The 25170-nt window shown below is 42.6% G+C and overlaps 1 protein-coding gene across 4 annotated transcripts in view; it reads right to left on the bottom strand.

Annotated features, from left to right (window-relative positions):
• Positions 1 to 25170, bottom strand: part of RIN2 (Ras and Rab interactor 2) — a 286963-nt gene that overhangs the window by 181771 nt on the left and 80022 nt on the right. For 2 of the 4 annotated variants that reach the window (XM_073627963.1, XM_073627965.1), the window contains exon 2: positions 16799 to 16894. The exons of the other annotated variants lie outside the window; for them this stretch is intronic. The gene's annotated coding sequence lies outside the window, so the exon portion shown is untranslated. The remainder of the gene's footprint in view (positions 1 to 16798; positions 16895 to 25170) is intronic. 4 annotated transcript variants of the gene reach the window in all.

A 25170-nucleotide genomic window follows, 5' to 3' on the forward strand; every position in this document is an offset into this window, starting at 1 on the left:
ATTTTCCCAAAGACAAGGGAAGATTAAACATAAAAGGCCGAGGAAGAGGAAGGAAAGACAACACCAGGGGGACATTTCCCAAAACTCAAAAGCAGATAAGAACACCCAGCACAAAGCATTAGAGGGGTGTGAAACCCTGGCTCCATCAGTGCACCCAGTACAAACGATATGAGGGTTATTAGTCCATCAAACTTCCCACTCGAGTAAAGACACATTAACCTTTTAAGCAAGGGGCTGTCCTTCTCTCCATCAGCGTCTATGGATGAGTTTCTAGACTTAAAAATCTCCATAGCCAGCAACAGAATAACTACTTGTACCTTCAGAAACCCGACCGCAGCAAACACGCTTCTGCAGGCTTCCAGCCATCACGCAGATCATCTGGTTAAGGGAATTCCTGTGGGTCAGTTCCTGCGGCTTCGCAGGAATTGCTCCAGGGATGTTGATTTTCAGAGGGAAGCAGGAGAGATGTTTGGTATATTCAGAGACAGGGGTTACTCTCAAAGTCCTCAAAAAGGAGCGGAGAAAGGCCTGGGCAAAAGACAGGAGGGACCTCCTTGTCAAAAAGCAGGTAACCCAAAAGACACCATGTAAAGAACCCCCTCTGAGGATAATCACTACCTATGGGGCACAATGGGAACAAGTGAGAAATGTACCCCAAAAACATTGGGGAATTCTCATGAAATCTCCTGCTTTAATTGACATTGTAGGTCCCCATCCCCAACACTAGTCGCCAGAAGAGCCCGCAAACCTTAAGGGTGCCTTAGTTAATTCTGAACACACTAGGGGAAGGACCACAAACTGGCTGACTGATCTACCTCTTCTCAAAGGAATGTATGCATGCGGGCACTGTCAAATGTGTAGATTTGTTGAGAAAACTGCAAGTTTCACCGATGCGAATCGGAGTGTGGTTTTGCAGATTAAAAATTTCATCAACTGTGTGAGTGATTTACATGCTGGCGTGTCCATGTAAAGAAGTACTATATAGGAAAAACCAAGAGACAACTCCTAATTCACATTGGTGAACACTTAAGAAATATCAAAAATTCAAACAAGGAGGAGAACAAGAAAAGATATGTCCCCACTAGCATTACATTTTGTAGATTTCCATGGGGGCAGCACGGATGGTATCAGTATTAAGGGGATTCATATCCTGAATTTGCCATCACGTAGAGGTAATTTTGATACCATCCTGCTAAAAAAAGAAAAAATGTGGATATTCAGGCTTAAAACGCTTGCGCCACCGGGCCTGAATACAGAATGCAGTTTCCAGCCCTTTCTTGAACGCTAATTAGGGCCATAACTTACAATCTGTGTAAGAGGCATAAATTCCAGTTTGGTGGACAGATTTGTCCTCTCTGACCGTAGATGGGGAATACCCATAGAGCAGCCAGTCATAGACAGGTATATTATGTCACTTTAACGCCTCTACAGTATTTCCAACTGTCTCATTACCCTGGGAGCCCTGGTACTCTGGCTCTGCTTTTCCCTCTGTGCCCTGATCCCCTCAGCACTGTCAAAGCTACTTGCTTGCTATGATATGCCTTATGTGAGCCCTTCTGTCTAGCAGCACAATGAATATGTATTGTGTAATTTGGAGGTTGACATCTAGTGGTCGTTTGTGGGAATTGGAGCCTACAATTAACTTTGTGATGTGTGAAAAAGTGTATATACGACTGCTTCTGATTCCTCCCATCCTTGATAAAATCCATGTGATTGGGTGAAACATGTCAGCAAAGACATCATGGCAGTGACGTGATATACGCCACTGATGACGCACCGCGTCACTTCAGCACAAGCGCACCACACACTATGAGGATAGTGGGAGCTATCTCCAGCTGAGATATAAGGACGGCGTGCCTCGACGGTTTCACAACGCTACATCGCTACAGCGGTATCAGCAGAAGTACAATGTGGATCTCCCTGGACTTCCGTGTGGCAATCAGGCACGCTGCATTACAGGATCTGTGCAGTGCGAGATCCCCTTATAGGCAGCATCCTTTGGAGATACCTGGGACACTTGCCAGCTATTAGACTCTTGTCCACAACGGTTGGGTGAGCGGACCAGTGGTCCTGTGATTGTCTATATCATTGCACAATACTTCTGTCCTGACCTGCAGATGAGCTTTACCCACTAATCTAATTAAATAAACTTTACACTTGGTTACCCTTGCTTATACGGCTTGGCCTGAAGCTGAAAACCTGAACGAATTGTTGACTAATTGTGGCTATATGCCACCCTCTATACAGTGTTTATCACCAGTGGAATAAGAGTCAACTAAATTAACCCAGTGGTATCGCTCTTTATAGGGTCTACTTTTCAAGTGTGTGAATTCCCAATAAATTACCTCCTTATCCCCCAGCTGAGGGCTTGATGATTAATAATGACAGGATATGCATGTTTATTGATGGTCCCAATCACCAGGACTTACGTGCCTATCTAACCGCCTATTCACTTGGGTGTAAATAGGGTGTGTGTGTCTGATGTATACGTGACGCAGCTGATTTTATATAGACAACGTTGTCTTATTTTAATATTAGTCTAGGTGTTTGTGGTGGGTACCTAGTTTTTGTATTCTTGTTTTCATTAATTTTGCAATAATAAAGTTCCCTTAATAATCAGCTTGGTCCGCCCGTGACTTCCTTTCTCAGGGGGGTCTTCTTTCCACTGCTCTATTTTTGTTAGAATTTTAAGCCCCGGAGACCGCACCATAGCTGGTGAGCCTGCATCCTAAAGGGGTTGTAAACCTTCATGTTTTTTCACCTTAATGCATCCTATTTAAAAAAAAAAACAAACAAAAAAAAAAACGATCCTTTACAATCACTTTAAGGGACGCTGCACTCGTTATGCACATCAACTTGATGGTGCAGCGCATATACAATAGTGAGCTGATGGTTCCCTATCATTTTGCACTTGGGCAACCTGATAATAACAGTTTTAAAAAAAATATATATTTTTTTTATATGAAATTGTGTTATATTTGACTTTTTAATATCATGAATTTAAATGAATATGAATTTATTGTCAGCCACTATCGGCACCTTTAGCACAAGAAAAGCTTAAGAAAAATGCATCCCTTTAAATTCTTTGTACGTCTTTACATTGGTCTGTTGCGCTTTCATTGTGGTGTTAAAAATCTTGCTTGCTGCATTTCTGGTCAGTTAAAAAAAGAAAAAACACACACACACCAAAAACGCACCTTCCCGTTGAGATGCATTGAAAACGCAGCAAGAACGCATCGATAAACGCACCCCATTATGTTTTTGATGCTGTTTTTGAGTCACATGACCCATGAAAATCACACCATAAGCACAGTAAAATTGCCACAAAATAGCATGTGTCATTATTGGCATCTTTTTCTCTCTTTCTTTATCGGCAAAATTATGTTTCGGCCGCTGAAATTTCAGGGCATCTCTAGTTTTATGCACATATGTACTTAAACACACACGTATGCGCGTACGGCAATGATCCTTAAAGATGAGCCCCAGGATAGGCAAGTCCTCTCTTGCAGTGCGGCTGTACCTGCACTGCAAGGGTTAAATGTTGGTTTATGCCTAGGGGACGACTGAAAGGCCAGCTCCTTCTGCCCCACATATTTTCAAAAGTGAACAAACTAAACCCCTTGTTTTTAACCACTTCAATACAGGGCACTTATACACCTTCCTGCCCAGACCAATTTTCAGCTTTCAGTGCTGTCACACTTTGAATGACAATTGCGCGGTCATACAACACTGTACCCAAACTACATTTTTATCATTTTGTTCCCACAAATAGAGCTTTCTTTTGGTGGTATCTGATCACCTCTGGGATTTTTATTTTCTGCTAAACAAATAAAAAAAAGACTGAAAATTTTGAAATAAACAAATGTTTTTTTTGTTTCAGTTACAAAAATTTTGTAAATAAGTAAGTTTTCTCCTTCACTGATGGGGCTGCACTGACGGGCACTGATAAGGCAGCACTGATGAGCACCGATGAGGTGGCACCAATGAGGTGGCACTGATGGGCACTGATGATGGGCACTAATATGTGGCACTGACGGGCACTGATAGGTGGCACTGATGTACTGCAATGTATTGTACTGATGGATGCCAATCAGTGCCAAACAATAATGCCTGTCAATCAGTGATGCCCATTTTGGTCACTGATTGGCATCCATTGTGGGCACTGATTGGCATCCCTGGTGGTCTAGGGTGGCATACCTGGTAGGGGTGCAACGGATCAAAAAATCACGGTTCGTATCGTTCCTCGGATCAGGAGTCACGGTTCGGATCATTTTCGAATCAACAAAAAAAAAAAATCTCCCCCACTGTAATATCCACAATCTCCCCCACTGTAATAATATATTAGCAGGGTATTGGCGGGTATATTGGCAGAGTATTGGCAGAGTATTGGCAGGGCATTGCAGAGTATTGGCAGGGCATTGCAGAGTATTGGCAGGGCATTGCAGAGTATTGGCAGGGCATTGCAGAGTATTGCAGAGTATTGTGAGGGCATTGCAGAGTATTGTGAGGGCATTGCAGAGTATTGGCAGGGCATTGTAGAGTTTTGGCAGGGGGGAGAGAGAAACCGGCGTCATGACATGACGCCGGTTTGTTACAAGTGATCGCTCCGGCCGCCAGGTGTACCAAGATGGCCCCCGCTCCGAAGCTAGGCCGAAGCCACGGCCTTTCCTATGGCCGAGGCCACAGGGCGCTCCGCGGATCGCGTGTGTCCCGATCCGCGGAGGTTGATCCGTACGGATCACGGATCATGGACGATCCGTTGCACCCCTAATACCTGGTGGTGGGCATCCCTGGTGGTCTGGTGGCATCCCTGGTGGTCCAGTGTGGGTATCCTTTGGGGGGCTGCGCTGATAATCGATCAGCACAGACCCCCCTGTCAGAGGAGCAGCCGAATGGCTCTTCTCTACTCGCGTCTGACAGAGAGTGAGGAAAAGCCGAACACCGGCTCTTCCTGTTTACATCGTGATCAGCTGTGATTGGACACGGCTGTTCACGTGGTAAAGAGTCCCCGTCAGAGACTCTTTACCTAGATCGGAGTTGATAACGATCGCCGTGATGCGCTCCCCCCGGGGGCGCACAGCAGCTTAATATCCTGAAGACGTCATATGACGTCTGGTCAGGCTATTGAAACCACTTTGCCGCCGTCATTTTGCTATATGGCAGATAGCAAGTGGTTAATGTGAACTGTTAGACAGGTCAATTTGGTTTGTTGCAGGCTGGCTGGTAAATGAGCTGGGAATTTTTGTTTGTTGTTTCATGACATATGACTGTACTGTAATTGTGTTGTCCCCCTTATACATTGTAAAGCGATGCGTAAACTGTTGGCGCTATATAAATCTCGTATAATAATAATAATAAAAATGACATGCATTGCCCTTCCATGTGCTCCTTGCTGTAAAGGCCAGTTAGAGGTTGGGGTGGTTGTCTTTTGTTTGTATAGTTGGTTAATTGGTGAGGGGACACACTGGATACCTTCGCTGCCATTGTGCTCTCGCTAGGTGTCCAGTGGGTCCCTATACCTTTAAGGAGAGATGGGCTCCCTCCAGGCATACATGCTCTTAATCTATCCATTATTATATACGTGCTCCTACTATGGAGGCTCTCAAAATGTATAGTTAGGACTGCAGTACACAGGGTGCTGTGAAGTGACCTTGCAGCTTACGCATATATTTGTATATGTGTGCAAACGAAACCCCTGGTTTTAACCTGAACTGTTAGGACAATATGGTTTGTTATTCCCCCCCCCCATAAACATTCTTGTGCCATTATTATTATTATAATACAGGAGATATATATATATATATATATATATATATATATATATATATATATATATATATATATATATATATATATATATATATATATATATATATATATATATATATATAGCACCAACAGTTTTTGCAGCGTTTTACAACGTTAGGGCAGACAGTACAGTTACCAGGGTGGATATAAATCAATTTTTTTTTTTTTTATATTTTGATTTTTTGGATTTTTATCAAATTTATTTTAATAAAATGCTTTTGGAGTAAAAATCTATCTAAAGATAGTTTTCTATTTAAGATCCATTAATAATTTAGTTTATTCTGCATGAAATGGAACTTCGTTATATAGCATGAGGCTGTATATTCTGCAATATTTACATTTTTGGTAAACTTATTAAATGAATCCAAGCTCTGAAAGCAGAGATAACATGCACTGCATTGATGCATTCACATGATTTCACAGTAACCCTGAGCTAAAACAAAGTTCAGGAATATTCCTTTACCCCATTGTTTTGCAAACCTATGTACACTACAAACTGTATGATTCCGATATTGCCTTCTTTAATAACCTGACAGCTTATTATTCTAAATAGGAAACCTTAATTTTTTTTGCAAATATTAACGATTCTATCTACAAGCAAGAATAAGTCTTTACATTTAAAGAGCACCTGTCATTTCAGATCCATCATGGCAGAGCCTGTTAGTGGGCATCCACTCACCTGCTGCCGCCGCGACTGTCGGTGAGTCAACAGCGGGTCAGAGGAGGAGCCGCTGCGGGACAGAGATGACAGTTGCTCTTTTAAAAATATGATTTAAATCAAGTTGATTTAAATCAAATCCACCCTGACAGTTACAATACAATTCAATACAGGAGGACTCAGAGGGCCCTGCTTGTTAGAGCTTACAATCTGATGGCCAGATCTTGTATGATCGGCTGACAGATTGTCAATCTCTACATTTTTGGTGCCAACACACCCAATCGTATAAATTATTTTTAAAATGTAATTAGTAATGACAGTAGAAATTTATGATGCTGCCATTAGCAGCAACTGATTCCATCCAGAAAACAGCATGGACAGGTGGAAGTGGAAAGTGCATAGTCTAGAAGCATTGAGCTAACGCTACTGCTAAGCTCCAGGTAGCGTTTTACGGGAGCTATATCTCAATCAGAGTGGAGGTAAGTGTCATTAACAAATGACATCAACCTCCCACTGTACTTTCCAGAGATATTTCATGCAGCTCTCCTTTAAGACACAATAAGAAGAAATTATGGCTACAGAACGCACTTTTTTTTTTTTTTTTTTGCACACATGTAATTTCGTTTTGTAACCATTTTCTTTACAATGTGAACAATCAATCAACGTACTGCATTTATGTGTTTATCCCTGGGGGCACCCAGATGAATATATTGGTTCAGGTTTCTATGGCAGGATGATATAGTTGAGGACTCGTCTATGGCAAGCTAAGGGTCATTAAGCTAAAACATGTTCTTGCCTTATTTGTGTCAAGGTAAATAGAATTCATATGCTATACACATTCTTCACTTTTTATACCCATGAATCTCTAGAGTTGTCTTTGCCTGATTCTGCTTAGTTCTTCCACATTGCCAATTTACAAAGGACTAAGCCCTGGTTCACACCAGTTTGATTTGTCATGTGATTTGACAGTTCAAAAATCACAATAAGTCGCACCCTATTGCGGTCAATGGAACCATTCAAATCGTTGCGACTCAAGTCGCATTGACTATGAAAAAGGTTCCTGCACTGCTTTTTTTTGAGATTTCATTGCAGCTTGCTTTGACTTCTGTTAAATTAAGTCACAAGACGCAATGAAATCGGGGGTTCAAATCGCAGCGATAGGCGGCTTTGAAATCTTGCTGAAGTAGTGAGATTTCAAATCCGCACTGGTGTGAACCAGGGCTTAGGGACAGATTTTTAAAGCAGTGAAGTGTGACATTCACTAATCTTTCATTGGTAGAGAATCTTACCGTTCGATGTGTTTAATATAATGTAAACACAACATTAGTGAATGTTTTTCACAATGTCACATTCACTGCTTTATAAATATGCTCCTAATGGGGGGAGATTTACTAAAACTGAAGAGTGCAAAATCTGGTGCAGCTGTGCATGGTAGCCAATCAGCTTCCAGGTTTTCTTATCAAAGCTTAAAGTTATTGTAAAGGTTCGTTTTTTTTTTTGTTTTTTTTTAAATAACAAACATGTTATACTTACCTCCTCTGTGCAGTTGGTTTTGCACAGAGCAGCCCCATTCCTCCTCTTCTCGGGTCCCTCTTTGCTGCTCCTAGCCCCTCCATCCTTTGAGTGCCCCTCAGCCAGCAGCTTGCTACAGGGGTCACCCAAACCGAGTCAGAGCTCCATGTATCCATTCAGACAAGGAGCCCTGACCTGGCCCCGCCCCCTCTCTCCCCTGATTGGCTGACTGACTTTTATTGACAGCTGCGTAATCCAATGGTGCCCCTGCTCTGTCTCAGTCAATCAGGAGGAGTGTCCTGGATGGCTGAGGGGATCATGGACATCGCTGGAGAGAGAAGGGGCTCAGGCGGGTGCTGGGGGGACTGCTACACACAGAAGGTTTTATATCTAAATGCATTTAAATAAAAAACCTTCTGCCTTCACAACTCCTTTAAAGTGATTGTAAATGTTCATTTAAAAAAAAAAATAATAATAATAACAAACATGTTATACTTGCCTGCTCTGTGCTATGGTTTGGCACAGAGCAGCCCCAATCCTCTTCTTCTGGAGTCTCCTGCCGGCGCACCTGGCTCCTCCTCTTCATTGAGTGCCCCCCCCCCCCAAGGAAAGCCGCTTTCCATGGGGCACCCGTGTGGGCGCGCTCCCGAGCTCCTGCTGCTATCAATCTGTCAAATGAGGAGAGTAACAGTGACTAAAGCTGCTGCGCTCATGCACATCACTGGATCGGATTGAGCTCAGGTAAGAAAAAGGGGAGGTCGGGGGGGAGAGCTGCAGCACAGAAGGTTCTATGCATTAGCCCTGGTTCACACTGGAGCGTTTTGACATGTCAAATCGGCAGCAATTGGCGTCAATTACACCGATTTCAAAAAGTAGTTTCTGTACTACTTTTTGCACTTTCGGGCTGCGATTTACATTGACATCTGTGCAGAAACCTGCACAAATGTCTCTGAAATCGCGGCCGAAATCGAGACTGACATGTGAGAGTGAAATCGTGCGAGTTCAGCTGAACTCGCACAACTTTATTCCCGCAGCTCAGTGTGAACCTGGGCTTAAGGTGAAAAACTTCAAGGCTTTAAAACCACTTTAATTGAACAAGCTGAAGTTAGAAGCTAATAGGCTACCACACACAGCTGCACCAGATCTTGCACTCTCCAGATTTAGGAAATCAAACCCCTATGTGTCTTAGCAGTAATGCGATAACAGCCCCCAATGATAGGCCACACTTCCAGCACACACAAATGTGTTCTAAAAATAAGTGACTATAAACGATATCCATAGTCTCCAAAAGTAATCTATAATCCAGAGTTTCTCCTTGCCCCCTCTTTTTATTTGTTTGGAATGATCAGTACATTGAGATCTTGTGCACTGCTCTATGCGCGCTGCAAATCCAATACTCCATAATCCCGAGTTCTTCTCGGAATCAAACAGGAGTGGGTGGCTACATACTGTGGAACCATGGAGAACGAACGTAGCCACCCTCTAACAGGAATTTGGATGGCAGCAGAAAAAAAAAAAGTGACACTTTAAAGCAGACCTTCAGTCATTTTTTCAACTTTCCATCTATTAAATCTTCTGCCCTTGTTGTTTTAACGCCCGGGCATGTGACGGTCATAGAGATGACTGGTGACCAACTTGTCACCGTAAATCTCTATCGTCCTCATCCGGCGCCGGCCGATTCTTTCTCCGGGCCCCCGATGGCACGGGAGAGCCCGGAGAAGCACCGAATGGTGGCGGGGACATCCCCTCCCGTCGCCTATAAGAACGATCAAGCGGTGGAACATTCTCATCGTGCACAGAATCGCCGGCTGCAAAGAATGATATCTGAATGATGTCTCTAGCCGCAGGTATCATTCAGATATCCCCCCCTAAAAGTCAAGGGCGTCATTTTACTATGGCCGGGTCTTGAAGTGGTTAATGCTCTTGTGGTAATTCCAATGTTACTGCTTCCACCCTAGGCTATTGAATTATTAGAAGTAAATAAAAAAGTATCTTGTTGCTGATGAAAAATGACCATCATGTGGGTTCTATTAGAAGAAGAGCTGTCACTGATGCATAAATCAAACTTGAATCTAGCCTGCCTATTGGATGTAGCCTGCCTAGGAGATGGTGAGTAGTTGTTTTTTTAATAAATAGCAAGCAAGAAGTAATTGCTCTACTCCAAAACATAAAATCATTTGGTAATGCTGACTGTGCACTTCTGGTAAGTGTGAATTTCTAGATAAGTCCAAATACTAAGAATTGGAACTGAACTTATCATTCCAATCCCCTTGCCTTTGGGAAAACTGAGCAATGAGGTCTGGCACAGGTGCAGGAGAGCCATTCGTGAACACAATGGGGCCGGAGTGCAAAGGTCGATACGAAACACTGCTTTTCAACAAAGCTCCGCCTGCCTTTATTTGGATTAAATACCCCCTATGTATAAAGGAGGGATGTGGTTTTGTTTAACTTTCTTAAGAATGTAAAGAATCCCCCCCCTGTTAAGTCGGTGACCCCTCCAAGATCCCATTTCAAAGTGTGCAGGACTTGTCATGGAATATTCTGCACCTGGAGCTGTCATAGCCAAGCAATGAAAGTACGGGCTGATAGAACAGATCAGCAGTTATCCTGACCGCACCCCGTATATGAATCAGATCTGATTAGAATAAGTTATACAAGTTCACATGTGAACTCATAATGGAACACAGCCAACTTATTCCGTTTAAGCTGTCTTTTTCATCCATGCAGTTATGTAATCCACATCCAAAATCCAAGCATAATATTAATCTTCTGAGATGTGCAAATTCCATTACTGTGCAACCGAAATCTGGACGGCATTGGATTTCTTCTGCTAATGTTTCTTTCAGCTCAGTACATCTAAGGTGATGTTTACACTTGCGGCTGAGGGTGGTAAAAACAGGTGGTTGAGCCTTGTTTGTACCACTGCTCAACCTCTCCCCCTTAAACTCCTTTCACACGGGGGGCTGCAGTCGCATTAGCGCTAAAGTGCCTCTCTTTTTAGCTGCACTTTTTGGTCGCTAGCAGGGTGCTTTTAACCCCAAAGAAGGGGTTAAAAACACCCGTGTTGTGGCGCTTCCGAAGCGTTTTTCAGGTGCTTTGGAAGCGCTGCCTATTCATTTCAATGGGCAGGGCGTTTTAAACACCCCAAAGATGCTGCTTGAAGGACTTTTCCCGACGTCAGGCAAGCGCACCGCCCCAGTGTGAAAAGACACTGAAATGAATGGGAGGCGGTTTTTTGGCCATATTTCTAGAGCTAAAACGCCTGAAAAAGGCCTCAGTGTGAAAAGGGGTCTTAAAGTGATAATAAACACATACTGTTAAATTTACATTGTCTCTTCTATTTGTGTATGTGGATGATGGCACTGTAATTATTTTAATTAAAAAAAAAAAACTGGCATTCTAATGGCCAGAATAATTTATTCTAATTTTTTTTTCTATTTTAATAATTTTGATAAATAGAATGCATTAATGCCAAACGCACAAATGTGCATAAACATGCATTAAAGTGATACTAAACACACACTGTTTAATGTACGTTGTCCCTTTTATTTCTGTAACTGGATGATGGCACTAATTATATTAATAAAAAAAAAAATCAAAGTACCTTTTTCCCATTCGATATACAGCTGTCACATGACCCAGCTCTTTCCCAGCCTGTCTGCAGGGAAACCTAAGCAGAAGGAGCTTCTAGTCCTCTGCTGCTGGTCACAGGAAAAAGATATATATTATCAAATCTATATATTATATACTATGAAATCAAATCTATATTATATTTTGGCAATAACATGGTGTGGGCAGATTTCTGCCATTCACAGGCTGTGTCATGCCTCTCTAGCCTGTGTCTTAGAATAAAAGGAAGGCAAAGCCTCCATCAATCTACATGTAATATCCCATCCCCATTGTGTTTAGCTAGTTAGTGGACATGGTGGAGAAGGCAAAGAGTGGTCATTTACCAATGTGTATACGCCCACATGTGTGACTCCATAGTCACATGGGCTGCTCATATGTGACAGGGAGGAAATGCTCAGCATAGAAAATCACCGAAAACTGAGCATGTGCAGAGTTGCCACCACAGCTGCAAAATCCCTAGCTGAATTGGTGACATTAACAGAGGGTGGAGATAAAGAACAGCAGGATCAACCAGTTTTTTTGCAGAATACAGACAACAGATCTCATCGTGACTGAGTGAGTATGAACAGCATGTAATATACAATTTATTGATAGTTTTTTATTTTGTGGGTTTAGTGACACTTTAAAGGGTAACTCCACTCATGGGGAAAAAACATAGCAAATAAAGAAAAAATAATATAGCGTGCACAATTGCAATACAAGTCATATTGTAATTGAATGTTATTAAAAACGACCTTTCCATTTCAATCTGCAGCCTCTGTAATTTTCTATATATGCAATGCAATATGGCTACATGGAGTTGTTCTGTACACAGAGTGTGTACTGACCACTCCCCACAAACATCATTTCCTCCTTGTGTGATTGGCTCACCAATTTCCCCAGAAGTCTGGCTAAGATACAAGCCAGATTTTAGGCATCCCCTGCAACAAAAATGTCATTTCCAATAGGAACCTGTCTAAAGAGATGCAGGCCCAGCAGCTTTCCTCATTAGTGCCCTGCAGCAGCAAGAGCTGACAGATAATTATGAAACCACTCCCATTAGACCCACTGAGCACAGAGGCACAGACAAACACACATGGGTTTCTTCAGAATAACAAAAGGTAGGAATCTGCAATAAAGGTTGTTATAATCCTTGCAATGTACATAGATCACCCAGAGGAGAATGTTTTTTTTCTCAACAAAAGTGGCGTTACTCTTTAAGCTTAACCCTTAGGCTGGGGTGGAATACTTGCTGCTGCACAGTAAGAATTATACCACCCACTGAACACAACCTATTCAAGCGACTGGGGCCAGACCACAACCACCCTGTAACCACATGCAATGCACATGGTTGCAGAATGGTGGTGTCAGACTTTTAGAGGTTAAAACAGGTGCGGGGGGTCGACAATTTGTTGCTCATCGCCTGTCAAATCCATTGCAGATCACTCTTTAGAGGGCAATGCATGTGTACAGGAGCCCTAACAGGAGATAGACCTTCATAGGGAATTCAGATTAGTGAATATTTTGATAGGGGTGCCCATACACACTGATTATTGCCTAGATTTGGATGGTTTAACCACATGCCGACTGGGCCGTAGCCGAAAGATGGCTGCAGCGTGGTCGGCTTATTCTGGGAGGGCGTCCATGGACCTCCTCCCAGAATCTTGCTCCCGTGCACCCCTTGACATTGCAGATGAAAGCAGCCGTTTACCACGTGATCGCTTCGTCATTTGATAAATGACGGAGCGAACACTTGCAAACAAACTGGCGTCATGTCCGGTTCCTCTCTCTCCTCGTCAAGTGCTGCAGCGCTGTGGGCTGGATGTGTACTGCCCACAGCGCTGTTCTGTGCACATTCCAGCACTCATCCAGCCATCCATCCATGATCAACCATCCTCAGCATTACTCATCCATCCTCAGCAATACTCATCCATCCATCCATCCTCGGCAATACTCATCCATCCATGCTCAGCCATCCATACTCATCCATCCATACTCATCCATGCTCAGCAATACTCATCCATCCATGTTCAGCCATCCATGCTCAGCAATAATCATCCATCCTCGGCAATACTCATCCATTCATCCATCCTCGGCAATACTCCTCCATCCATCCATGCTCAGCCATCCATACTCATCCATCAATACTCATCCATGCATACTCAGCAATACTCATCCATCCATCCTTGGCAATACTCATCCATCCATGCTCAGCCATCCATACTCATGCATTCTCAGCAATACTCATCCATACTCATTCATACTCATCCATCCATCCATACTCAGCAATACTCATCCATCCATACTCAGCAATACTCATCCATACTCATCCATCCATACTCATCCATTCTCAGCAATACTCATCCATCCATCCTCAGCCATCCCATCCACACTCAGCCATACCCAGCCATCCACAGTCATGGCCCAACCATGCTTAGCCATCCCCATCCACGGCTCATCCATGCCACTACAGTGCCTCAAAGTGTAATAGGTAGTCAAATTAGATTTGACATTTATGTCCCTAGAACACCTGATGGTGCTCCCTGCATGTTGGCCCTCTGTATATGGCCAGGCTGTGTAAAAGTCTCACACATGTGGTATCGCCGTACTCAGGAGTAGCAGAAAATGTTTTGGGGTGTCATTTTTGGTATGTACATGCTATGTGTTAGAAATATTGTATAAATGGGCAACTTTGTGTAAAAAAATCCACATTTTCCAAAAACTTGTAGAAAAAAATGACATGTTCAAAAGACTCGATATGCCTCATAGATTATACGTTGGGGTGTTTTCTTTCCATAATGGGGTCATTTTTGGGGTCCTGGTGCTCCAGGGCCTTCAAAAGTGCAAGAGGTAGTCAAGAAATTAGATGTGTAATTTATGCTCCAAGAACGCCTAATGGCGCTCCCTGCATGTTGGGCCTCTGTATGTGGCCACGGTGTGTAAAAGTCTCAAACATGTGGTATCGCCATACTTAGGAGTAGTAGAATGTGTTTTGGGGTGTAATTTGTGCTATGCATATGCTGTGTGTGAGAAATAACCTGCTAATATAACAATTTTGTAAAAAAAAAAAAAAAAAAAAAAAAAAAAAAAAAAATCTTGATTTTGCTAAGAATTGTGGGAAAAAATTACAACCTCAAAAAACTCACCATGCCTCTTTCTAAATACCTTTGACTGTCTACTTTCCAAAAAGGGGTCATTTGGGGGGTATTTGTACTGGCCTGGCTTGTTAGGGTCTCAAGAAATGAGATAGGCCATTTTCAGTGATTGGCACCATAGATTGTAGACTCTATAACTTTCACAAAGACCAAATAATATACACTGATTTGGATTATATTTTACCAAAGATATGTAGCAATATAAAAAATTTTGCCAAAATTTATGAAGAAAAATTATTAATTTGCAAAATTTTATAACAGAAACAAAGAAAAATTTATTTTTTTTTTTTTTTACAGAATTTTCGGTCTTTTTTCATTTATAGCGCAAAAAATAAAAAACCCAGCGGTGATTAAATACCACCAAAAGAAAGCTCTATTTGTGTGAAAAAAAGGACAAAAATTTCATATGGGTACAGTGTTACACGACTGAGTAATTGTCATTCAAAGTGTGAGAGCACCGAAAGCTGAAAATTGGTCTGGTTAGGAAGGGGGTTTAAGTGCCCAGTGGTCAAGTGGTTAAAGTGGTTGTAAACCCTCACATATACCCATTGAAGTGTCTGGCCTCAAGTGACACAGAGATGAAACAAATCCTCCTACATAAGTATCTGTCCATCTGCAGTCTTCTATTCTCTACATCCGTTCAAAGTCCAGAATTTCTAAAGCTTGCCTAAGCGGTTAGAAAAAAAAGGGGCGGAGTGCTGAAATTACATACAGTAGAGCTCAGAGAGCAGAGCTCTGACAGCTGATTGGAGGGAAGCGACACACTCACCCTACCTAACCTCACACAGCACACAGGAACAGTGCTGAGGCTGTCAATCACAGGCTGGAGATCCCTCCCCTGTCACCTTTTTTTCTCCTAGTGTCAGGAAAACTTGTCAGAAGTGATTTATGCTGATAGCAGAGGAACGAAGCAGAAGACAAAAATGAGACAAGCACACACTATAGAGGGATATGCTTTGTTCATATTTCCGGTCTGAGGTTTACAACTACTTTAAAATTAAAAAGTACTGTATTGTCAAAGAGATGTATACTTGTACGGCTGATATATACTTGTACAACTGAACACAGACTGTGTTTGAGGCAGTGCAGATATCCCTGTACATAAAGTACCACTCAGCCGTACACTGATGTACAGCCACTGCGTATTCTGGTCTGTCATTGATATTGACAGGGTGCTGGCAGTAGGCTGTATGCTCCATCTGCAACTTCCAGGCAGGGAATTATACCCAAATTTTCACAGTATGGCCCTCTTGCAGCCGTGGGCATGTACCATTAAAGTGGTATTAAATAACAAACATGTTACACTTACCTGCTCTGTGCAATGGTTTTGCACACAGTAGCCCAGATCCTCCTCCTCTTGGATCGCCTGCTGGCACTCTTGGTCCCTCCCTCCTGCCGAGTGCCCCTAGAGTAAGCAGCTTGCTATGGGGGAAACCCAAGCAGGCTAGCTTCCAAGCCTCTGTGCTGCGTCTCCTTTCACACACAAAGCCGCGGCTCTGCCCTGCCCCTTCTTTGTTGGTTGTGATTGGCAGCAGCAGGAGCCAATGGCTCGTACTGTTTTCTCAGCCAATGAGGAGGGAGAGCCGGAGAGCTGAGACTCTCATGCACATTGCTGGATCGCGATGGGGCTCAGGTAAGTATTGGGGGGGGTGCGCACTGCACACAGAAAAAACCTTCAGCCTTTAAAACCACTTTAAAATAGTACCAGTATCCAACAACATATTTCAGGAATGGCTGCTGCCATAGCACAGATCCACAAATAAACAAGGGTTCACATGCAGGAAAATTACTATATTCTGCTTTGCTTTTTAAATGAAGTTCCCCATGTTGTTAACAGATATAAACATAAACCATATTTGTTTGCAGCAAGGACCCCCAATAATTACCGTATTCCAAATATCTGCTATTGCAAATTAGAACCTCTGTCTATGCTACAAAAATGTACATAGCGTACAGTATGACTTTGTAGCTAATAAGATATCTGCTTAGTACGCATTAACATTCCAAGTCTCCTTTCTATGACGTTATCAGGCATGCCTTCTCTTCAGGGACTTACTTGAGGATTTTCTTTCTTCACATCTAGTGGACACGCCAAGATTAGCAAAGCTACAGCATGTGTGCGCCCAGGTCTCGGGGGATATTATGTGGAATGCTATGATAAAAAGAAAAAATCTGCATAACCAAACACGTTATATTTAAATTTCAGCTGCAAATTTTGTAAAACAATTACTCATTTCCTCTTTCCATAATGAATAAGGCTTGAGTAATAAAGTGGCAACCTTGTGCCACCCAACCTGGCTCATTAGCCTCCAGCCAACTCCCATGTTTGAATGTGTGCAGAGGGATACAGGCAGATGATCGGGGCGGCACATCTGTTCTGCAAGTGTTTCTGTTTTAGATAAAAAAAATGTTGCTTCTATCAATTTCTGGCAAGTGTCTTCAGCTCCGATAATGATGTAACTTTAGATGACTAGAAACTTTCCAAAGTGTATTATCTTAACAAGCATTAAAGTGGACCTTCACCGTCCTTCAATGACTTTTCATCATTTTTTATTTTTTTTTATTTTAGAATATACATATTTATTTTACAGCAAATAGCAATCAAACACCTGCGCTCTGCGTCCGAAACTGTTATCGAGAAACTGCAGCACCCAAATACCTGAATACAGAATATGCCAAATTAAATACAAAAAATAAGGGAAGATGAAAGCCCTCTCAAAGAAGTTTCCTTGCAACGAAACGCGTCTGGATAATAAAATTGTTATATCCTACACTATTACACATTCTGGCCTGTTTGTTTTCCTTATGTTGTTATACCTGTTGGCTTCATTGGGGAGGGATTGAGAGCTAAACCCAATGTGCCGGAAGGCCACCCATGTGTGTCACAAGCCAGTGATTGCATGCACCATCTTATGCTGTTGTGACTTCCTATTGTCTGGAGCAGCAGTCGCCAACCAGTGGTTCGTGGACCACTGATGGTCCACGAGTAAATTCTGGTGGTTCCCAGGGGTTCTGCCGCAAATCAACATTGTGGTGGATGTATACCACCCAATGTTGTTTCCGGTGTTGTTCTCAATGCGCACTGACAGTATTGATGCCTGATGCATCCTCTGTATTTCCAGCTCCTCTGAGTTGTGCAGAGTAGGGATGCACCGAAATTTCGGCCGCCGAAACACATCGGCCAAAAATGGTGTTTTCGACACATTGCTGAAAGGAAAATCTTGCCGATAATGGGGCCGAAAATGGGGGCGGGGCCTGGGCTGGCCCCTGCCCCCTGGTGCCGCCTATTGCGGGGGCGTCTTCCTGGCTCGCCCCAGTCCTCCCTCCTCCTCTCCAGAGTGGCGATCTCCGTGAGTCATGGAGCTGAATTGCCCGGGTGCCTGCAGTAACAATGTCCCGCCTCCTGTGACAGACGGCACACTGATCCAATGGTGGGACATTAAATCAGTGTGACGTGATTACAGGAGGCGGGACATTGTTACTGCAGGCACCCGGGCAGTTCAATTCACAGCTCCTGGACACACGGAGATCACCGCTCTGATCTGGGCACGGGTGAGGCTGCATCCAGACACTGGCAAGCTGCATATGACGAGCACTGACAGGCTGCATGACAGGAACTGGCAGGCTCCATCTGAGGGGAACTGGCAGGCTCCATCTGAGGGGAACTGGCAGGCTGCATCTGAGGGGAACTGGTGAGGCTGCATCTGAGAGGAACTGGTGAGGCTGCATCTGAGAGGAACTGGTGAGGCTGCATCTGAGAGGAACTGGTGAGGCTGCATCTGAGAGGAACTGGCAGGCTGCATCTGGGGGGGAACTGGTGAGGCTGCACTGATCTCTTGTATCATGCCTGCAGTCTCTGACCATCTCCTGTACTATGTCTGCAGTTTCTGACCATCTCCTGTAGCACGTCTGCAGTCTCTGACCATCTCCTGTATCAGAAAGCCATCAGTAAAAGCCATTAGCAACAATTCAAAGAACTGCAAAATTTGAATTGACATACTGCACTATGGGAGCTTCTATCTTTTATCTTTGAGCAACAATAGAAGATTGGCTGGTCCGGATGACCTTAAGTTTTGGGGAGACTTTTAAATTCCCTGTGCTGGGCGAGACTGTTAGCAGCAGTCATGGCTTTTTGGTAAGCAAGCTACCTCACTTTTGGATGTTGACCTGAACACACTTTTGCTCTGAGAAAATTGATGTCACAGCTTTTGTTTCCTGCAATTCATTCTTTCTCCTCTGGAGGCTCAATATACATGGATTTATTAATTAAAAAGTTGAATATAACACAATTGTATACAAAAATATAAATATTTTTTAAAAACTGTTTATTTTCAGTATCGTTTTTCGGCCTAGTGTATTTTTCATTTTCGGTATCGGTTTCGGCACCAAAAAACCCATTTGGTGCACCCCTAGTGCAGAGGGTGGGAGGTGAAGGAGGGGACTTCCAATGGCAATGCTGATCACAGACTGTGGGAGGGAGCACGCAGCTGGAGGCCCCTCTGATCCCGTAAGGAGTCTGAGCACCTCAAAGGGGGGTGGAGCACGTGGATTTATTTCACAAGTTTGCTGTGTTTGATTCATAGCACTCTTTTTTGGACATCAAGCGGACTTTATTTATGAACTTTATACACAATTTGGAGCAGATTTTTTTAAATGATTTTTATTGATTGATTGTATTTATGTGGCTTGATTACTTTTCATTCATTTTTCTGAATTTGTTATGCACTGTGTGTACCTTTAAGCTATTAAAGGGAGAGCGCACATATTTTTTTTTTTTACAGGACCTAATCCTGCACTTCTGACATTCTTGCCTAGGTGAGAATCTACCATAGATGATGAAGATGAAACGAGCGTAGGCATTACAGTAAAGCCAAGGAAACTCTCAACTGGTTTCAAAGAAAGAAAATAAAGCTGCTAGAATGGCCCAGCCAATCACCTGACTTGAATCCAATAGAAAATCTAGGGAAAGAACTAAAGATCTTAAAGAGTTCATAGAGGAGGCTCACAGAAACTTCAAGATTTGAAGACTGTTTGTGTGGAAGAATGGGCCAAAATCACACCTGAGCAATGCATGCCACTAGTTTCTCCATACAGGAGGCGTCTTAAAGCTGTCATTACCAACAAAGGATTTTGTACCAAGTATTAACCTGTTCCCATCCACGCTATAGCCGAATGATGGCTTCAGTGTGGACCTACATTGCCGGGAGGCCGTCAATAGACGTCCTCCGCTTTGCACGCTCCCTGCGTGCCCCCTGCAGGGCACGTGCGGCACGCGCTGTGATCACCGAGTCAATGAGACTCGGGTGATCACAGATCGCAGTAAGGGGCAATCCTGGCCCCTTACCACGTGTATCACCTGTCAGCCAATGACAGCTGATGTGATGTAAACAGAAGATCGTTATCAGCATGAGAAGAAAAAAAGCCAATAACCGGCTTCTGTGTAAGGAACATCCCAAAGGGGAAGAGGCACAGCCGCCTCATCTGTGCCAACCAGTATCATCTGCCAGTGCCCACACAGTGCATATCAGTGCCCACTGGTGTACATAAGTGCCAACTATTAATGCCCAGGAGTGCCAGCTATCAATGCCCACCAGGGGTGCCAATCAATGCCTCAGTGTCACCTACTAGTGCCCATCACTGCCACCCATCAGTGCCAGCTATCAGTGCCACCTATTAGTGCCCTTCAGTGCCACCCATCAATGCCACCTATCAGTGCCCACCAGTGACACCTCATCAGTGCCCACCAGTGACGCCTCATCAGTGCCCACCAGTGACGCCTCATCAGTGCCCATCAGTGCAGCCTCATCAGCGTACATCAATAATGGTGGAAAATTAACCATTTGCTAAATTTTCTGTCTTTTTTCATTTTTTTTTTAACAAAGAATAAAAAACCCAGTATAGAAAAAGGTTATGACCCAAGATTTTCAACCAGGCAGGTTGAGGGGCTCCAGGGAGCATGTGTCATGGAGAGGAAACTGACTTTTCAGTTTAGTCAGTGTTTAGTAAAGTCTGTTTTGGGACCTGGAGCCTGCAGATTTCTAAGAGATCCAGGTGGGATAAAATCTCCAGTCCTGGGTCCAGATTTTGTGAGCAGCCAGCACACTAATTGGTCAGGTGTGTTCTGGGCTTTTAGTAGTGACCTGACCTTGGTTCTGGGCGCCACCTTGGTAGACAGAGGTAGCCTCTGTCCAGGATTACAGATGGAAGCCAGAGCAGCAAGGGGATGCCAAGATTATGGATCAAGGTACTGAGCGGTACTGTGAAACCAGATGAGGCCCTGGAGTGGAAGGCCAGAGCGGCAGTGTTGTATGTATAAGCCAGGAGGCTGAATGTCTATTTCTTTGAAAAAGTGAAATGCTGAAAACCCCTGTGAGAGAAACCGGTTTTGATTTTCTGAAACTTTGAACTTTCTTTTAATAAAATCGGGAAAAAAACACCCTTAAAAAGAAGAAGCGAGTGGCAGCGTCCTGTAAAGCTATATCATTTGACGCTAGTTCTCACAATATAAAGATATACTCATCCGGTCATTCACACATTTCTTTCACACTGTATAACTAAGCAAGTGACACCCTTCTTGCAGCAGGGTGATAATGCAAATTTCCTCATCGAGCAGTAAGTGACAGAAGAGGCTTCAAAACTAATACAATCGTTCATATGTCATATATGTCATCGCCGGCTGTGCTGTTTTTGCAGGGTAGAAGTCGCACAGCCACCTTAAAGTGGTAGTAAACTCTCATATACCACTTATACCTACAGGTAAGCCTATAACAAGGCTTACCTGTAGGTACCGTGAATATCTCCTAAACCTGCCCCATTTAGGACATATTCAGAGTGCATGCAGCCAGTGACATCACAGCTGCATGCACTGTGAAGGTCCGGCAGCTCTCGAGTGCATACGCGGGATTGACATCATCGCACCCCCGCCCACTCATGCAGCCGGAGGCCGCTAACCCAGAAGGAAGACCAAGGGAAGATGGAAGCCCTCTCAGCGGTGACAGGGCGGCACTGGAGGGCTTCGTTTTGAGGCAAGTCTCTCATTATGACATTACTTTAGGAGGGGATTTTTTTTTTCCTTCAACTGTGGTTTACTACTGCTTTCTCCCCTTCACGCCAAATCACGTACCTGTACCTCATTTGGTTGAAGTGGTTATATCGGGATGCCTGCAGCTGCAGACTTTACCCGCTACCATTTTTTAAAGCTAGCAGTCGGCTCTCTCATGATAACAAACGATGTGGCTATTGAGCTGATCAGCCATTATCCGGCACGTCCGCCGGCTGTGTGGAGACCCGAACAAAGCCGGAAATGGCTTCGATCGGGTCTCCGATGTAGAAACCCAGAAGCGACGTCACTTGCAGTTTTACTCGGCTGCCAATGGTGCCGATTTAAAAAAAGTCAGTATTCCAAAAAGAAGATTTTGGCGTTTTGAATACTTTGAAGTGCAAGGGAGGGATTTGGGGTCTTTTAGACCCCCGATCCCTCCATAAAGAGTACCTGTCACTGCCTATTACTGTCACAAGGGATGTTTACTGGGGTTTTCTGGGGGTTCTAAGTAAATTTTATAGCAAAAAATACTGATTTTAACTTGTAAGCAACAAGTTTCAGAAATAGGCTTGGTCCAGAAGTGGTTAACAGGATTACAGATCTTTCTCATACATACAATTGTTAGCTGTCTGCATGGAGTCGCACCTTCCATTACAGAAATAAAAGGAGTTGTAACTTAAAATATGATCAATTCTTATATATACAAATAATGACTTACTTGCCAGTATATACACACACAGAGAAATGTATAGTAAACACAAGCTCTTTTTAGCAACAGCAATGTGAATCCTTACAGAGGAAACCATCAATGATCATCCATGGATCCGAACATATTTTATTATCATGGCTTGGAAAAGAAAAGGCCTTCTTTCTATAGAGTTAATGAGATGCTATAATAAAGAAAGGAGAGAAGAGAGAACGGGAAGGCTTCCGGATGTCAGGATCCACACTATTTCCTTGTGGGTACAGCTGCACTAACACAAAGCTGAACTTCAGCTGCTCAGTTTATCAAATGTTGGCACCGGCTCACCATTTTTAATGGCTGACTGCAGACCTTTAGAAAATAAGTAAAAAAAAAAAAAAAATTCGGAGTGCATCTGTGTTCACTTGTCTTAATGCTGAACAAGAACACACAACATAAACAAGGAAACAATTCCTTATAGAAAGGAAGTTTTTTACTCCCCAAAAAAAGGAAACCACATATTAACATGATCAATAATAATAATAATATGTAACATAATGACATATAATAACATTAGAACGTAATATAAAACATATGATAATATTATAAAGTAACACACAGTATCTCACAAAAGTGAGTACACCCCTCACATTTTTGTAAATATTTTATTATATCTTTTCATGTGACAACACTGAAGAAATGACACTTTGCTACAATGTAAAGTAGTGAGTGTACAGCTTGTATAACAGTGTAAATTTGCTGTCCACTCAAAATAACTCAACACACAGCCATTAATATGTCTAAACCGCTGGCAGCAAAAGTGAGTACACCCCTAAGTGAAAATGACCAAATTGGGCCCAAAGTGTCAATATTTTGTGTGGCCACCATTATTTTCCAGCACTGCCTTAACCCTCTTGGGCATGGAGTTCACCAGAGCTTCACAGGTTGCGGCCGGAGTTCTGGTGGATGTTAGAGACCTTGTGCTCCTCCACCTTTGGACATCTTCACTTAGGGGTGTACTCACTTTTGTTGCCAGCGGTTTAGACATTAATGGTTGTGTGTTGAGTTATTTTGAGGGGACAGCAAATTTACACTGTTATACAAGCTGTAAACTCACTACTTTACATTGTAGCAAAGTGTCATTTCTTCAGTGTTGTCACATGAAAAGATATAATAAAATATTTACAAAAATGTGAGGGGTGTACTCACTTTTGTAAAATAATATATATATATATATATATATATATATATATATATATATATATATATATATTTTTAGATATTGTATATAAAAACCTTATGTCAATCCTGCTTATAGTCCAGAAATCTTTCCAGCAATCTTTGAATTCACAACATATCAAGGAAGAAAAGCTAAAGACAAAACTTTGCTTATCATTTTACATGCAGTGTTAATTTTGTTGACTAAAATACATTTGTTGACTAAATTAATACTATTTTAGTCGACTAAAATATGATTAAACTAAAACAATTCAGATGACTAAAATATGACTAAAGCTAAAATAGCATTTTAGCCAAAAAACTGTGACCACAAGTTTGACGTCAAAATTAAAAAACTGCACTACCACATAAGAATAAGTAAGGGGCATCTACTAAGCTGCTGAAAGGGAGAATAAAATTAAGAAAAAAAGGTTTTCTTTTTTTTCTCTTAATATTTAATGTTGGTAATATATTCGAGTAATATGTACAATGACATTACAGCCAATAGAGTTTACAGTTTTTAATTTTATATTTTCACGTTACACTTTATGTTGCTTGTCAAAAAGCAATAATTGTGTTAAATTATAAAACTTGGTTTTATTTATAAAAAGACGTTATATTGTATATCACACCGCTCCCCCCCCCAGCAGACCTATGTGAACGAACCCTAAAACCAAAATGTTCATAGACATTTCTGTACTAAGAGCAATATGGGGGCTGCCACTGCTGGCCTACTTCTCTACTTCTCTATATATTAGCTGTCTGAATGTCTCGTCTCAATACTCTGAACGTTCCTCACTTGTTTTAGGTCTCAAAGTAATAAAACCAATTATTAGCACCACAATACAAGGCAACTATCATTTTCCGAAAAAGTGCTCACAATGGCAGCCTACATAACAGATTCACTTTAAATTGTCCCTTTAAAGATAAGAACAGTACAAGAAAGCTTACTGTATAAAGAAGTCAGTCTGCAGCCTATTAGGTACCTTCCTGGTAAAATCACATTCTCTGAATGTATTAGGATTTTGGTTTGTAATGAATTTGCTGGTGGAGACAAGGCAGCACCAACAGAAGGTTAGCAGTCTTGGAATTAGCTGTAATGATGACAATGGGACCGGCCTGGCTGCTTTCTATGACTGTATCGGGATGCAATTCTAAACAATGGAGGGAGGGGTAGACCTCTGGCAGGGCAAGTTAAATAAAGGATGGCTAATCTAAGAAGAAAGAATGTTGAAAGGATTTCCATAGGATTCGTCCATTCTTATACACTGAGCCCTTATTCATTACTCTGTACAAAGAACTAGGAGCACATAGAAAGACAGCAACCAGAACTCATCCCACTGGGGTTCAGAGGACGATAAAAAATGAGGATTCCAAAAAATTCACCTATAGAGTTATGTATTTCAGTGCTGCTACTTAAAGTGGTTGTAAACCCTCATGCCACGTACACACAAGCGGAATGTCCATCAGAAAGAGTCCGATGGGA

This window comes from Aquarana catesbeiana, linkage group LG04, assembly GCF_042186555.1.
Source record: "Aquarana catesbeiana isolate 2022-GZ linkage group LG04, ASM4218655v1, whole genome shotgun sequence".
NCBI classification, from domain to species: Eukaryota; Metazoa; Chordata; class Amphibia; order Anura; family Ranidae; genus Aquarana; species Aquarana catesbeiana.